This window comes from Mercenaria mercenaria, chromosome 6, assembly GCF_021730395.1.
Source record: "Mercenaria mercenaria strain notata chromosome 6, MADL_Memer_1, whole genome shotgun sequence".
NCBI lineage: Eukaryota > Metazoa > Mollusca > Bivalvia > Venerida > Veneridae > Mercenaria > Mercenaria mercenaria.
The window spans coordinates 39,822,809-39,839,609 of NC_069366.1; positions in this window are offsets into that span (position 1 = coordinate 39,822,809).

Genomic DNA, 16,801 nt, shown 5'->3' on the forward strand with positions numbered 1-16,801 from the left:
AAAACTGTACATGTCATCCAAATTTCAAGGCTGGATCTTAAACTAGAGTGGTCACAAGCAAAAGTTTATGCACAGACAAACATACAGATCCCATGAAAAATATCGCCTCTAGAGAGGTCACAAGATTTTTCTATTATTTGACCTACTGTTTTTTATGGCACGTGACCTGGTTTCGAACTTGAACTAGATATCATCAAAGTGAACATTCTGACCAATTTTCATGAAGATCCATTGAAAAGTATGGACTCTAGAGAGGTCACATGGTTTTTCTATTTTTAGACCTAATGACCTAGTTTTTGACCGCAGTTGACCCAGTTTTGAACTTGACCTAGATATCATCAAGATAAATATTCAGACCAGCTTTCATACAGATCCCATGAAAAATATGGCCTCTAGAGAGGTCACAAGGTTTTTCTATTTTTAGACCTACTGACCTAGTTTTGGACCGCACCTGATCCAGTTTCCAATTTGACTTAGATATCATCAAGTTGAACATTCTGACCAATTTTCATGAAGATCCATTGAAAAATATGGCCTCTAGGGAGGTCACAAGGATTTTCTATTTTTAGACCTACTGACCTAGTTTTGGACCGCACATGACCCTGTTTCGTACTTGACCTAGATATCATCAAGATAAACGTTCTGACCAATTTTCATAAAGATCCCACTAGAGTGGTCAAAAGCATAAGTTTACGATTTTCTATTTTTAGACCTACTGACCTAGTTTTGGACCGCACATCTCCTGTTTCAAACTTGACCTAGATATCATCAAGATAAACATTCTGACCCATTTTCATAAAGATCCATTGAAAAATATGGCCTCTAGGGAGGTCACAAGGATTTTCTATTTTTAGACCTACTGACCTAGTTTTGGACTGCACTTGACCCAGTTTTGAACTTGACCTAGATATCATCAAGATGAACATTCTGACCAACTTTAATAAAGATCCCGTGAAAAAAGTGACCTCTAGAGTGGTCACAAGCAAAAGTTTATGCATGTACGGACGGATGACGGACGTCGCGCGATCACAAAAGCTCACCTTGTCACTTTGTGACAGGTGAGCTAAAAATAGAAAAATTAGGATCTATTTATTAAGGACTTTTTCAACTATAACACGGAAGCAGATTTTTGACAGAATTACTACTATATACATGTAACCATAAAATATTAGTGCAAGAGTTATGGCCCTTGTGTCATATGATGTAGGTGATTATGAGGAACAATGTTTTAAGTCTGAAGCAAATCTATCATGTAATAATTCAGATAAATTGAAGTGCATCAAAACTTTAACCAAGCTGTGGATGAGCAGGAGCAGGATTCTCTCCAAATTTTTTGTTTAGTTAGGCTAGAAATGTTTCTAATACAACACTTACTCCTGGGATCGCTTAAAGTTAAGAATAGCTTCAGGGGTCCAATTCATCTGGTAAATATTTCTGGTAGAGCTCCCAGCACGTACAATCAATGTTCATAGGCAAATCATCAGGAATTTTTGATAAAAGTCCATGTAATATACACATATCACTTTCAATTTCCAAAGATCTCTTTCTGCCTGTACAGTACAATCTGCAGAAAAAAAATACTTGAAGGGGAAAAAAAGGGAAGCATAAACTAAGGAGGAAGAGATAAGAGGGGAAGAAAGAATTAATATGGAAAAACAAAGAAAGAACAATATGGAGGATGAAGCTAGAATCATGAAGGAATTCAATGAGAGGCTGGTATCTGGTTACTTTACAATTCAAAAGCGGCTGTAAAAAAATTGAAAATATTACACAAATTAACCATTTTTGTATATTCACTTCCGTTTTCTGCAAAACTGATTTTATTCTCTCTAGCTATTTTCATGCGGATTAATATTATGTGCCATACTAATACGGTGGCTAAAGCTGTCATCTAGACAACCTCACGATCAATTAAAGCCTTAAAATCAAAAATCAATTTTTAAAGTAACTAACATCAGTTACATCTAACTTCTTTACTGTAAAATTAATATGTGACAATAGAATTATCTGTCAAAAATGATATTCAATCACTGTAAATGAATCTTTCATTTCGATTCAGAAGCCACTAAAGAAACAAGAGGGTCATGATGCCCCTGGATCGTTCACCCAGTAGTATGAGCTCATGTTTCAAATGTCAAACTGATGCTAAAATATTAAGAAAGTAAAATCAGTAGGTCAAACTCAGGGTCACTGAAAGTCATGTTAAGACTGGAGTGCAAAACTGTATAAGTCATCCAAATTTCAAGGCTGTATCTTAAAACTAGGGCTTAATTTGAACAATTATGGTAGATAGTAAAACCCTATATAACCAGTAAATATCCAACAAACACTTGTGTAAAATTGTTTTAAAATTTGGCCTGCTGTTTCTAACAAGAACATTTTTAATGTTTCCAAATATAATATAGGAACAAGAGTATCAGAATGTCACAAATTCTAAGCACCTGTATTTACATATGAATTTTTCTGGCCAATTATAAAAGAGTTGATATAAGTTTTTATAGAAACCCATCAAAGGAAGTTAACCCTTTAAAGAATTTTTTTTTTTAATTCTATATAAGTCCACACAAAACTCCTTACCAAGTAGAGATAGGTCAAAGTACACCTAAAATATTGGATGTAACATGCATGTTGAATCACCAAAAAGTTTTAATTTTTTCCCTACGGTAAAGTAAAAAAATGTTAAATATAAACTATTATAGTAAAAACAAAGGGAAGTTATTCTAAAATAAAGGTGCTTCATGCAGTGAACATTTGTGCCAAGTTACATCAAAATCCCCCCCATGCATAAGAAGAAATACCCGGACCAAATCTTCGAATTTGACCTTTGACCTCCTAAGTGTGACCTTGACCTTAGACTTAGGGACCTGGTTCTTGCGCATGGCACTCCATCTCATGATGGTGAACACTTGCGCCAAGTTACATTAAAATTCCTCCATGCATGAAGAACACGACACACAACGGACATTGTGCGGTCACGAAAGCTCACCATGAGCCTTTAGCTTAGGTGAGCTAAAAAGTAGGTCATATTCATGGTCACTGAAAGTCAGTTTTAAGACTGGTGTGCAAAACTGTACATGTCATCCAAATTTCGAGGCTGTATCTTAAAAAACAAGAAAGTAGGTCAGTAGGTCAAGGTCAGTCAGGTGACCCCTAATCACTTGGGGGTCATCAGGTAATTATAATTATAATTAAACAGTCTAGGAAATATGATCTGATAATTTTTTAAGTTTTAATTCCTATATAACTCATATAACAAGGGGACCCCCCACGGGGCGGGGCTTCTTTTCACCCGGGCATAATTTGAACAATCTTGTTGAAATCCCCCTTAGGCAATGGTACTTTCAAATATCAAAGGCCAAGGCCTTGAACTTTCAGACAAGAATATTTTTTTCTCCCTATATAAGTCTATGTTAAATTTGGGACACCCAGGGCAGGGCCTCTTTTCACTTTGAACAATTTTGGTAGAGGACCACAAGGCAATGCTACATACCAAATATCAAAACGCCTAGGCCTGGCAGTTTAAGGTAAGACGTTTTTTCCTATATAAGTCTATGTAAAACTTGTGAGCCCCGGGGAGGGGCCTCTTTTCACCCCAGGAGCACAATTTGAAAATCTTCATAGGGGACCAAAGATGATGTCGCATGCCAAATATCAAGGCTCAAATCCCTGTGGTTTTTGACAAAAAGTTTTTTAAAAAGTTTTTTCCTACATACGGCAAATGTAAAACTTGATACCCCCTAGGGCTTGGTCCCTTTTCACCCCAGGATTATAATTTGACCAATTTTGGTAGAGGACCAAAAGGGCAATGCTACATACCAAATATAAAAGGGCATAGGTCTTGTGGTTTTAGACAAGAAGATGATGCTACTTTACAAAACAATACCCTAGTCTATATGGTTTGGACAAGAGATTTCAGTTTTCCCCATATAAGTCTATGTAAACCAGTGCCCCTCAGAAAGCCATATTTGACCCTAGGGAAAAATTTGAACAATCTTAGTAGAGGACCACTAGATGATGTCATATACAAAATATCAAAGCCCAGGCCCTGGTTTTGGACAAGAGGTTTTTCAGTTTTTTCCTATATAAGTCTATGTAAAACTGGTGACCCCCGGGTGGGGTCTCTTTCACCCCAGGGCAAAATTTGAACAATTTTTCATAGAGGACCATTAGATGATGTCACATGACAAATATCAAGGCTCTTCATCTTGAGGATTTAGACAAGAAGATTTTTAAAGTTTTCCTTTTGGTTGCCATGGCAACCAGAGTTCTGCATGAATTCAATTCTTTGAACAGTTTTGAAAGGGGGCCGCCCAAGGATCATTTCTGTGAAGGTTGGTGTAATTCTGCCCAGTAGTTTTCAGGAAGATGTTTTTAGAAAAATTTGACAGACGCACGACGCAGGACGGACATTGAGCGGTCACAAAAGCTCACCATGAGCCTTTGGCTCAGGTGAACTAAAAATGCATAGTCAAACAGTTCTAAAACCTGCAAATATATTCACTTACAATGTAAATGTTTATATACATACTGCAGCTGCCAAATATATGGCATTAGGGTGACAGGCAATGAAGAAATCATAACATCGTACAATATCTCGTAAATGTGGAAGTACATTTTCCGTACCATGAATCAGCCAACTCAGGCTGAAATTGTACCAACCCTTTTGACCCGAAATTTCAAATAATGCCTTTCATTTTATATTAGGGTAATAGCTACAATATAATACTTAAGAACACTACCAATTTAACTGGATTCCATGTGTGTTCAAAGGACACTGGGCCCCCCACTTCCTGTCACTATACAGTCATAATCTGACAACTATTTTCATATTACTTGGGTTGGAGGAGTGAGTCATCCGGGTTGGGGTCAAAACAACATTCCTATAGTGTCATAACTGTAGGTCATAAATGTAACATAAACTTTTTAGACGTTTAAACGCAGGCCTTGCAGACTAAAATCCCAAAATAACCCCAGGGGCACAACTCATGATGAATAATATTCCTATATGGTTTCATGACTCTAGGTCAAACATTTTGTTAGATTTTATGTGACACAAACTTATAGACTTTTAATGCGTAATCTTTTACTAAGTCAAGGACCATAATTCTGATCTGGCTTAGTGAAATTCCAAACAAAACCTAGGTGCACAACTTTATATGCTATATATCAATCCTGAAAGTTTTATGACCCCAGGTCAAACACTTTTGGGATACGTACTAAGCAGACTTTATGCCCCTTAAAGCACATTTTTTGACTGTCATGGGGTGTAACTCTGTCCCAGCTGAGTGAGATCTCAAACGAAACCCATTCTGCACAACTTCACATGCTAAATAACATACTAAAATGTTTCATGACTCCAGGTTTTATACTGTCTCTTGCTAAGTGAAAATTCCAAACAAATCCTCAGATGCACAACACATGTGCTAATTAACAAATTTTATCATGTTTGATGACTCTAGGTGAAATACTTCTTGACATATATATGGCACAAATTCAGATTCTAGATGAGGTCTCTACAAAAAATACTTATAAGGCTACCTTTTGTTCTCTCTATTGTTTAGCCACGTAAGAAATACTTTAGTCAACTTCGAGCAAAAGATTTACTTTTACTTTTTTTTTCTTCCTAATCAAAGAAGTGAATGAAGTATTGCCATGCAATACAAAGTCCCCTACTGGAAAGCACCTAATTTTCTCTACTGCAGTATAACATAATGAACTGATATCTGTCAATAATGTATAAACAATATTGTATTATATATACAATATGTTATAACACAAGATTTGAATTAAGGTTTGCATATATAAAAATCTACAGTTGTTTTCATATGACATTTTTCAGCCAATTATAAAAAAGTTATCATACAAGTTGTTTATAGTAACAACAATGGAAATTAATCCTAACATTAGTCCACTTTTACTCAGAATTTCAGGCTCAAAGTTTTATGCACTTTCACTCTATCTCTGTTATTACTGAATGGATCTGATTCAAAAATTAAACAACTGTCAACATCATTACCCTTATCATATGACACAAGATGCATAACTCTGGCACCAATCTTCATGAATTATTTCCCCTTTTTTACTTAGAATTTTAGGTTAAAATTTTGATGCACTTTCACTCTGTCTCTGTTATACTGAATGGATTTGATTCAAAATTTAAAAAAGTTGTTCAACATCATCACCCACACCCCTATGAAAACAAGGTGCATAATCTGGCACCAATATTTAATGAATTAAAGCCCCTTTTTGCTTGGATATACTTGGGAAAGTGTTTTGATACATTTTAATTTTACCTCTTTTATTACTTTTAAATTGATATTTTTGACATAGACTCGGGCTATTGGGGTAACATCTTCATCCACAATTGGAGTCATTAAACACTCCATGACAGCTCAGTTTCCTCAGATGGGGCCCAGTTTCCCAAGGACTGACCCTTTTTGAAATTTACCTAGATTCATCAAGGGGAACATTCTCACTAATTTTCATGAAGATCTCATGAAAAATACGCCTCTAGAGAGGTCACAAAGGTTTTTCTATTTTTATACCTACTGGGCCCAGTTTTTGACCGCATTGACCCAGTTCGAACTTGGACCTAGATAATCATCAAGGTGAACATTCAGATCAATTTTCATGAAGATCCATAAAAATACGGCTCTAGAGAGGTCACAACAACGTTTTTCATTATTTGACCTACTGACCTACTTTTTGATGGCACTTGACCCACTTTTGAACCGACCTAGATATCATTTAAGAGAACATTTTTGACCAATTTTTATGGAGATCCATTCATAAGTATGGCCTCTAGAGAGGTCACAAAGGTTTTCTATTTTTTGCCTACTGACCTAGTTTTTGACCGCACATGACCCTGTTTCAAACTTGATCTAGATATCATCAAGATGAACATTCAGACCAACTTTTTATACAGTTCCCATGAAAAATAATGGCCTTTAGAGAGGTCACAAGGTTTTTCTATTATTTGACCTACTGGCCTAGTTTTTGATGGCTTTTGGGCCCACTTTCGAACTTGACCTAGATATCATCAAGATGAACATTCAAGACCAGCTTTCATACAGATCCCATGAAAAATATGGCCTCTAGAGGAGGTCACAAGATTTTCTATTAATTTTACCTACTGACCTATTTTTGCGGCCGTGACCCACTTTCGAACTTGACTTAGATATCATCAAGTGAACATTCTGACCAATTTTCATGAAGATCTCATGAAATATATGGCCTTTAAGGGTCACCAAGGTTTTTCATTTTAGACCTACTGCCTGTTTCTGAGGCACGTGACCCACTTTCGACTTGACCTAGGTATTATCAAGATGAACATTCAGACCACCTTTCATGAAGATCCATTGAAAAATATGGCCTTTAGAGAGGTCACAAGGTTTTTCTATTATTTGACCTATTGACCTAGTTTTTGATGGCACATGACCCAATTTCGAACTTGACCTAGATATTATCAAGGTGAACGTTCTGACCAACTTTCATGTAGATCTTGTGAAATATATGGCCTCTAGAGAGGTCACAAGGTTTTTCTATTTTTAGACCTACTAACCTAGTTTTAGAAGGCACGTGACCCACTTTCGAACCTGACCTAGATATCATCAAGGTGAACATTCTGACCAATTTTCATGAAGATCTTGTGAAATATGTGGCCTCTAGAGAGGTCACAAGGTTTTTCTATTTTTAGACCTACTGACCTAGTTTTTGAAGGCATGTGACCCAGTTTCGAACTTGACCTAGATATCATCAAGGTGAACGTTCTGACCAATTTTCATGAAGATCTTGTGAAATATATGGCCTCTAGAGAAGTCACAAGGTTTTTCTATTTTTAGACCTACTGACCTAGTTTTTGAAGGCACATGACCCAGTTTCGAACCTGACCTAGATATCATCAAGGTGAACATTCTGACCAATTTTAATCTTGCCACTCAAAACTATACTATGTGGCCCAAATTTGAATGATACAGGTTACAGACATGAAGGCTTTAAGTTTTTCCCTATTTAAGTTATGAACCATGTGATCCCTGGGGCTGGGACATATTTGACCGTAGACGGGTAATTTGAACAAATTTGGTAGAGAACCACTAGAAGATGTAACATTACAAATACCAAAACCCTAGTCTATGTGAATTGGAAAAAAAGATTTTCAAAGTTTTTCCCTATATAAGTCTATGTAAACCATGTGACCCTCAGAGGAGCCATATTTGACCCTAGGGGAAAAATTTGAACAATCTTAGTAGAGGACCACTAGATGATGTCATATACAAAATAAGGTTTTTCTATTTTTAAACCTACTGACCTAGTTTTAGAACGCACATCACCCAGGTTCAAACTTGACCTAGATATCATTAAGATGAACATTTAGACTAAGTTTCATACAGATCCCATGAAAAGTATGGCCTCTAGAGAGGTCACAAGGCTTTTTATTATTAGACCTACTGACCTAGTTTTTGGTGGCATGTGACCCTGTTTCGAACTTGACCTAGATATTATCATGGTGAACATTCTGACTAACTTTCATGAAGATCCATTGAAAAATATGGTCTCTAGACAGGTCACAAGGTTTTTCTATTATTTGACCTATTGACCTAGTTTTCGAAGGTACGTGACCCTGTTTTGAACTTTACCTAGATATCATCAAGGAGAACATTCTCACTAATTTTCATGAAGATCTCATGAAAAATATGGCCTCTAGAGAGGTCACAAGGTTTTTCTATTTTTAGACCTACTGACCTAGTTTTGGACCGCACGTGACCCAGTTTCGAACTTGAACTAGATATCATCAAGATGAACATTCTGACCAACTTTCATAAAGATCCCATGAAAAATGTGACTTCTAGAGTGGTCACAAGCAAAAGTTTACGCACGGACGGAAGGACGGATGACGGACGCTGCGCGATCACAAAAGCTCACCTTGTCACTTTGTGACATGTGAGCTAAAAAAAACAAAGTCCCATAACTCTGCAGAATATGTATCTAAAAGAAAGTAACATGTACCATGCACAACTAGGGTTGGTACTGATCACTTGTATTAAGTTTCATTAAATTGTGTGCACAGGTTCAGGAGATTAGGCGCACACAAGACTGCATATGCAGACCGTATGTATATAGTATATTAACAACAAGAGGGTCATGATGGCCCTGTATCACTCACCTGAGTACCATTGCTCAAAATGATATGATCAAGTTTTGACATAGAGCACATAGGCATACACATTAAATATCATCAGGATAAACATTTTCTTGTAACAGTCCCTTTTGACCTAGGGCCAATTTTCATACCAAGTTTGAGGGTCCTAGGCTCAAATGCTGCATTTTTGTACTAACATGACTATTCCTTACCCTGGAAGACTTAAATAACATTTAAAACCAATCTCATTAGATGCTGCTGAGATATATTCTTTTACATAAAATAAAGGGAGGTAATATGTTATAAATTCAATCAAAAGTTATCTATCCTGATTGTCCGAGTCCATCTGATGGCACAAATGACACTTCAAATCAGTATCTTCATTGGTTACTGAGATACACCCATTTTAATTTGAAACAAAGGGAGGGAATTTGACATAAAATCAGTCCATAGCCATCTGCCCTGATTGCCTCAGTCCAACTAAAGACAATAATGAAATTTCAAATGAGTTCTATAAATATGTACCGAGATCCATTTTTATTAAAATCAGGGGAGGTAATCATGCATTGGTATATGTATGTAGAAGATACAAAGTACAAACCTATACAACAATATATTAGTAAAGTATTCATACTGATAAATGTTCAATCAAGAGTTATCTACTATGACTATTTCTTACCATGGAAGACATAAATAACGTTTCAAACCAATCTCATTAGAAGCTGCTAAGGTGTATTCATTTAGATACAAAATAAAGGGAGGTATAATTTGTCATAAATTCAGTCAATGTGTCTCTTCACTGATTATCACAGTCCATCTGTTGACATAAATGAAATTTCAGATCAGTATCTTCATTAATAATGGAGAAATACCAATTTTAATTTGAAATAAAGGGAGGTAATTTGACATAAAATCAGTCCATAGCTATCTACCCTGATTGTCTCAGTCCAACTAATGACAATAATGAAATTTCAAATAAGTCCTATAAGTATTTACTGATATAAATCCATTTTGATTACAATCAGAGGAGGTAATCAGATACAAAATAACTCTGGAACCTACGATTGGATCTGACAGATTTGTCAGGGAATTTAAGATTTATTGTTGTTGAAAATATTTTGGAAGTTTGTATCAAATCAAACCATAAATGAAGCCTCTATATGACTGCAAAAGCCAAAATAGCCAATTTTGGACCTTTAAGGGGTCATAACTCTGGAACCCATGAAGGAATCTGGCCAGTTCAACAAAGGAATCAAGATCTTGTGGTAATACAAGCTGTGTGCAAGTCTGGTTGCAATCAAATCATAAATGAAGCTGCTAAAGATCATCAAGTTTAACATTCTGACTTAGTTTCATGAAGATACAGTCTTAAATGTGGCCTCTACAGTGTAAACAAGCTTTTCCTTTGATTTGACCTAGTGACCTAGTTTTTGACCACACCTGACCCAGATTTGAACTTGACCTATAGATCATCAAGATTAACATTCTGACCAAGTTTCATTAAGATACGGTCATAAATGTGGCCTTTACAGTGTAAACTAGCTTTTCCTTTGATTTGACCTGGTGACCTAGTTTCTGACCCTACATGACCCAGATTCAAACTGGACCTTGAGATCATCAAGATTAACATTCTGATCAAGTTGCATAAGATATAGTCATAAATGTGGCCTCTACAGTGTTAACAAGCTTTTCCTTTGATTTGACCTGGTGACCTAGTTTTTGATCCCAGATGACCCAATATCAAGCTTGTCCAAGACTTTATTGAGGTTAACACTCTGATTAAGTTTCATTAAGATTGGGCCAAAATTATGACCTCTAGACTGTTAACAAGCTTTTCTTTTGATTTGACCTGGTGACCTAGTTTTTCACCCCAGATGACCCAATATTGAACTCGTCCAAGATTTTATTTAGGGTAACATTCTAACCAAGTTTCATTAAGATTGGGCCAAAATTGTGACCACTAGAGTGTTAACAAGCTTTTTCTTTGATTTGACCTAGTGACCTAGTTTTTGACCCCAGATGACCCAATATTGAAGTCATCCAAGATTTTATTGCGGGTAACATTCTGACCAAAATGAAACATAAATGAAACCACTATAGTGCAGACAAGGTATTGTTGATGCATGGACAGATGGACTGATGATGGAAGAATGGTGATCACATAAGCCCACCTTGTCACTATGTGACAGGTGAGCTAACAAGAGCTGTCACAGGAGACAGCGCGCTCGACTATTTCGATGCTGGATAGTGAAACTGGGCACATCTGAGGAAACTAGAGCTGTCACTGGAGTGTTTAATGACTCAAATTGTGGATGAAGATATTGCACAATAGCCTGAGTCTATGTCAAAAATATTAACTTAAAGAAATAAGAGAGGTAAAGATAAAATGTATCAAAACACTTTACAAGTATATCCTAAGCAAAAAGGGGCATAATTCATTAAATATTGGTGCCATTGTGTCATCTGGTGCGGGTGATGATGTTGAACAACTATTTTAAGTTTGAATCAAATCCATTCAGTAATAACAGAGACAGAGTGAAAGTGTATCAAAACTTTAACCTAAAATTCTAAGTAACAAGAGGACCATGATGGTCCTGAATCGCTCACCTCTTCCCACATGACTCAGTTTTGAGTATGAAGTCGTTTTTTCTATTATTTGACATAGTGACCTAGTTTTTGAGCTCATGTGACCCAGTTTTGACCTTGACCTAGATATTATCAAGATAAAAATTCTGACCAATTTTCAAGAAGATCCATTGAAAAATATGGTCTCTAGAGAGGTCACAAGGTTTTTCTATTATTTGACCTATTGACCTAGTTTTCGAAGGTACGTGACCCTGTTTTGAATTTTATCTAGATATCATCAAGGTGAACATTCTCACTAATTTTCATGAAGATCTCATGAAAAATATGGCCTCTAGAGAGGTCACAAGGTTTTTCTATTTTTATACCTACTGGCCTAGTTTTTGACCGCACGTGACCCAGTTTCGAAACTGACCTAAATATCATCAAGATGAACATTCAGATCAATTTTCATGAAGATCCATTGAAAAATATGGCCTCTAGAGAGGTCAAAATTTTTTTCTAATTTTAGACCTACTGACCTAGTTTTTGACCGCAGTTGACCCAGTTTCAAACTTGACCTAGATATCATCAAGATGAACATTCAGACCAACTTTCATACAGATCCCATGAAAAGTATGGCCTCTAGAGAGGTCACAAGGTTTTTTTATTATTTGACCTACTGACCTAGTTTTTTAAGACACGTGACCCATTTTCAAACTTGACCTAGATATCATCAAGGTGAACATTCTGGCCAATTTTTATGGAGATCCATTCACAAGTATGGCCTCTAGAGAGGTCACAAGGTTTTTCTATTTTTAGACCTACTGACCTAGTTTTTGACCGCACATGACCCTGTTTCGAACTTGACCTAGATATCATCAAGATGAACATTCAGACCAACTTTCATATAGATCCCATGAAAAAAATATGGCCTTTAGAGAGGTCACAAGGTTTTTCTATTATTTGACCTACTGACCTAGTTTTTGATGGCACGTGACCAACTTTCGAAATTGACCTAGATATCATCAAGATGAACATTCAGACCAACTTTCATACAGATCCCATGAAAAATATGGCCTCTAGAGAGGTCACAAGGTTTTTCTATTATTTGACCTACTGACCTAGTTTTTGAGGGCACGTGACCCACTTTCGAACTTGACCTAAATATCATAAAGGTGAACACTCTGACCAATTTTCATGAAGATCTCATGAAATATATGGCATCTAGAGAGGTCATATGGTTTTTCTATTTTTAGACCTACTGACCTAGTTTTTGACCACACGTGACCCAGTTTCGAACTAGACCTAGATATCATCAAGATGAACAATCAGACCAACTTTCATACAGATCCCGTAAAAAAAATGTGGCCTTGAGAGAGGTCACAAGGTTTTTCTATTATTTGACCTACTGACCTAGTTTTTGACAGCACGTGACCCAGTTTCGAACTTGACCTAGATATCATCAAGGTGAACATTCTGACCAATTTTCATGAAGACCTTGTGAAAAATGTGACCTCTAGAGTGGTCACAAGCAAAAGTTTACGAACGGACGCCACACGGACGAACGCACGGACGGACGACGGACACCGCGCGATCGCAAAAGCTCAGCTTGTCACTTTGTGACAGGTGAGCTAAAAAGGGGAATAATTAATGAACAAGAGGGCCATGAAGGCCCTGTATCGCTCACCTGACCTATTGACCTAAAGATCATCAAGATTAACATTCTCACCAAGTTTCATAAAGATATGGTCATAAATGTGATCTCTAAAGTGTTAACTAGCTTTTCCTTTGATTTGACCCGGTGCCCTAGTTTTTGACCCCATATGACCCAGATTCCAACCGGACCTGAAGATCATCAAGATTAACATTCTGACCATGTTTCATGAAGATACAGCCATAAATGAGAGTGTTAACAAGCTTTTTCTTTGATTTGACCTAGTGACCTGATTTTTGACCCCACCTGACCCAGATTTGAACTTGACCTATAGATCATCAAGATCAACATTCTGACCAAGTTTCATTAAGATATGGTCACAAATGTGACCTCTACAGTGTTAACTAGCTTTTCCTTTGATTTTACCTGGTGACCTAGTTTTTCAACCTACATGACCCAGAGTCAAACTGGACCTTGAGACTATCAAGATTAACATTCTGACCAAGATTCATGAAGATACAGTCAAAAATGTGACCTCTAGAGTGTTAACAAGCTTTTCCTTTGATTTGACCTGATGACCTAGTTTTTGACCCCAGATGACCCAATATCAAATTTATCCAAGATTTTACTGAGGATAACATTCTGACCAAGTTTCATTAAGATTGGGTCAAAATTGTGATCCTAGAGTGTGAGCAAGCTTTTCCTTTGATTTGACCTGGTGACCTAGTTTTTGACCCCAGATGACCCAATATCGAATTCGTCCAAGATTTTATTGAGTGTAATAATCTGACCAAGTTTCATTAAGATTGGGCCAAAATTGTGACCTCTAGAGTGTTAACAGTCAAATTGTTGACGACGGAGGGACGACGACACAAGGGCGATCACAAAAGCTCACCTTTGAGCACTTCATGCTCAGGTGCGCCCAGATAACCCAATATTGAACCCATCCAAGATTTTTCTGAGGATAACATTCTGACCAAGTTTCATTAAGATTGGGCCAAAATTGTGACTTCTAGAGTGTTAACAAGCTTTTCCTTTGATTTGACCTGGTGACCTAGTTTTTGACCCCAGATGACCCAATATGGAACTCGTCCAAGATGTTATTTAGGGTAACATTCTGACAAAGTTTCATTAAGATTGGGCCAAAATTGTGACCTCTAGAGTGTTAACAAGCTTTTCTTTTGATTTGACCTGGTGGCCTAGTTTATAACCCCAGATGACCCAATGCCGAATTCGTCCAAGATTTTATTGAGGGTAACAATCTGACCAAGTTTCATTAAGACTGGACCAAAATTGTGACCTCTACAGTGTTAACAAGCTTTTCCTTTGATTTGACCTGGTGACCTAGTTTTTGATCCCAGATGACCCAATGTCGAACTTGTCCAAGATTTTATTGAGGGTAACATTCTGACTGAGTTTCATTAAGATTGGGCCAAAATTGTGACCTCTAGAGAGTTTACAGTCAAATTGTTGACCACGGACGGACGATGGACACAGGGCGATCACAAAAGTTCACCTTTGAGCACTTTGTGCTCAGGTGAGCTAAAAATTGGTGCCAGAGTTATGCACTATGCGACATATGGTGTGGGTGATGATGTTGAACAACTATTTTAAGTTTGAATCAAATCCATTCAGTAATAACAGAGACAGAGTTAAGTGCATCAAAACTTTAACCTAAAATTCTAAGTAAAAAGGGGAAATAATTCATGAAAAATTGGTCCCAGATTGAACAATTGTTTAAAGTTTGAATCAGATCCATTCAGTAATAACAGAGATAGAGTGAAAGTGCATAAAACTTTAACCTGAAATTCTAAGTAAAAAGGGGAATAATTCATGAAAAATTGTGCCAGAGTTAGGCAACTTGTGTCATATGATTTGGGTGATGATGCTGAACAACTATTTTAAGTTTGAATCAAATCCATTCAGTAATAACAGAGGTAGAGTGAAAGTGCACCAAAACTTTAACCTGAAATTCTAAGTAAAAAGGGGGAATAATTCATGAAAAAATGGTGCCAGAGTTATGCACCTTGTGTCATATGATGTGGGTGATGATGTTGAACAACTATTTTAAGTTTGAATCATCCATTCAGTAATAACAGAGATAGAGTGAAAGTGCATCAAAACTTTAACCTGAAAATCTAAGTGAAAGGGGGGATAATTCATGAAATATTGGTGTCAGAGTTATGGCCCTTATGTCAGATGATGTGGATGATGATGAGGAATAAGTATTGAATCAAATCCATCAAGTAATTACATACCGTATTTACCCTAAGTCTTGGGACACCCTAAATCTTGGGACACCCTTAAAATCTGGAAAAATAATTATTTTTCTTGTCCCTAATTTTTCTGACATGTATTTTCTCAGCATATTTTTCGTCTCTAAGTGTTGGGACTATGGTTGTTACTGATTCAAGATGTAAGTCAAATACCGTTATTATACATTGTATGGTTTTGTATCGATCAAAATTCAAATAATTATAAGAACCAAAGATTATTTTTTTAACATTTTCGTGTCGTGTTTTTACTTTATATTCTTTTGACAGTAAAGTGTTTTTTTACCATACCAGTTAAGTGTTGTATATTTTTTTTACTGCAGCCAGGAAGTCCGTTTTCCGTTAGTTAGTTATTTTTATTTACCAGTGACTGGAATTTACCCGCGAATCGTACAGCTATCAAAACGCCATGCCGGTAATTTTCCATTCCACGAGCACGTGCGACCTATCGTAATGTCTAACTTACAACGCCCTTACTTTTGTTTATTGACAGGTATACAAAAAAGCGCATCACACATTCATTTTTTATCGCTTCAGATTTTCAACGTAGATTGAGAAGTAATATAATTTGAATTCTATAATGATTTTAAAAAGGTATCGACAGAAATGTAAGCAAAATTCTATAAAAACGGTTATAAAATTGCAAAATTTCAAACAGCGCGATCCTAAATACTTATTTCTTTCTAAAAGTAAATAAATGATGCAAACTATAGGCATAAAATTCAGACTTTTGACCAGAAAGTGCAAAAACATAATAGAACAAGGCAGTCTGAAGGACAGCTAAATCCCCCGCCACTGCTATGGATAGTGAAAGGATAAACCTTTGATTTTAGCTGTGACCTTGACCTTGAACTGACATGGCTGACTCATGAATTCTGCACAACGTCTTGATGAGGTGATCATTTGACCCAAGTTTCATGAAAATCCTTCAAGGGGTTTAGGAGATACAGAGCTGAAACCTTTGACCTTCAGTTGTGACCTTGACCTTGAGTTGACATGGCTGACTCATGAGTTCTTGATGAGGTGATCCTTTGACCCAAGTTTGATGAAAATCCTTCAAGGGGTTTAGGAGATACAGAGTGGACACAAAATGGAAGGCTCAAACCTTCAACCCTTAGTTGTGACCTTGACCTTGAGCTGGCATGGTTGACTCATAATTTGTGCACATCG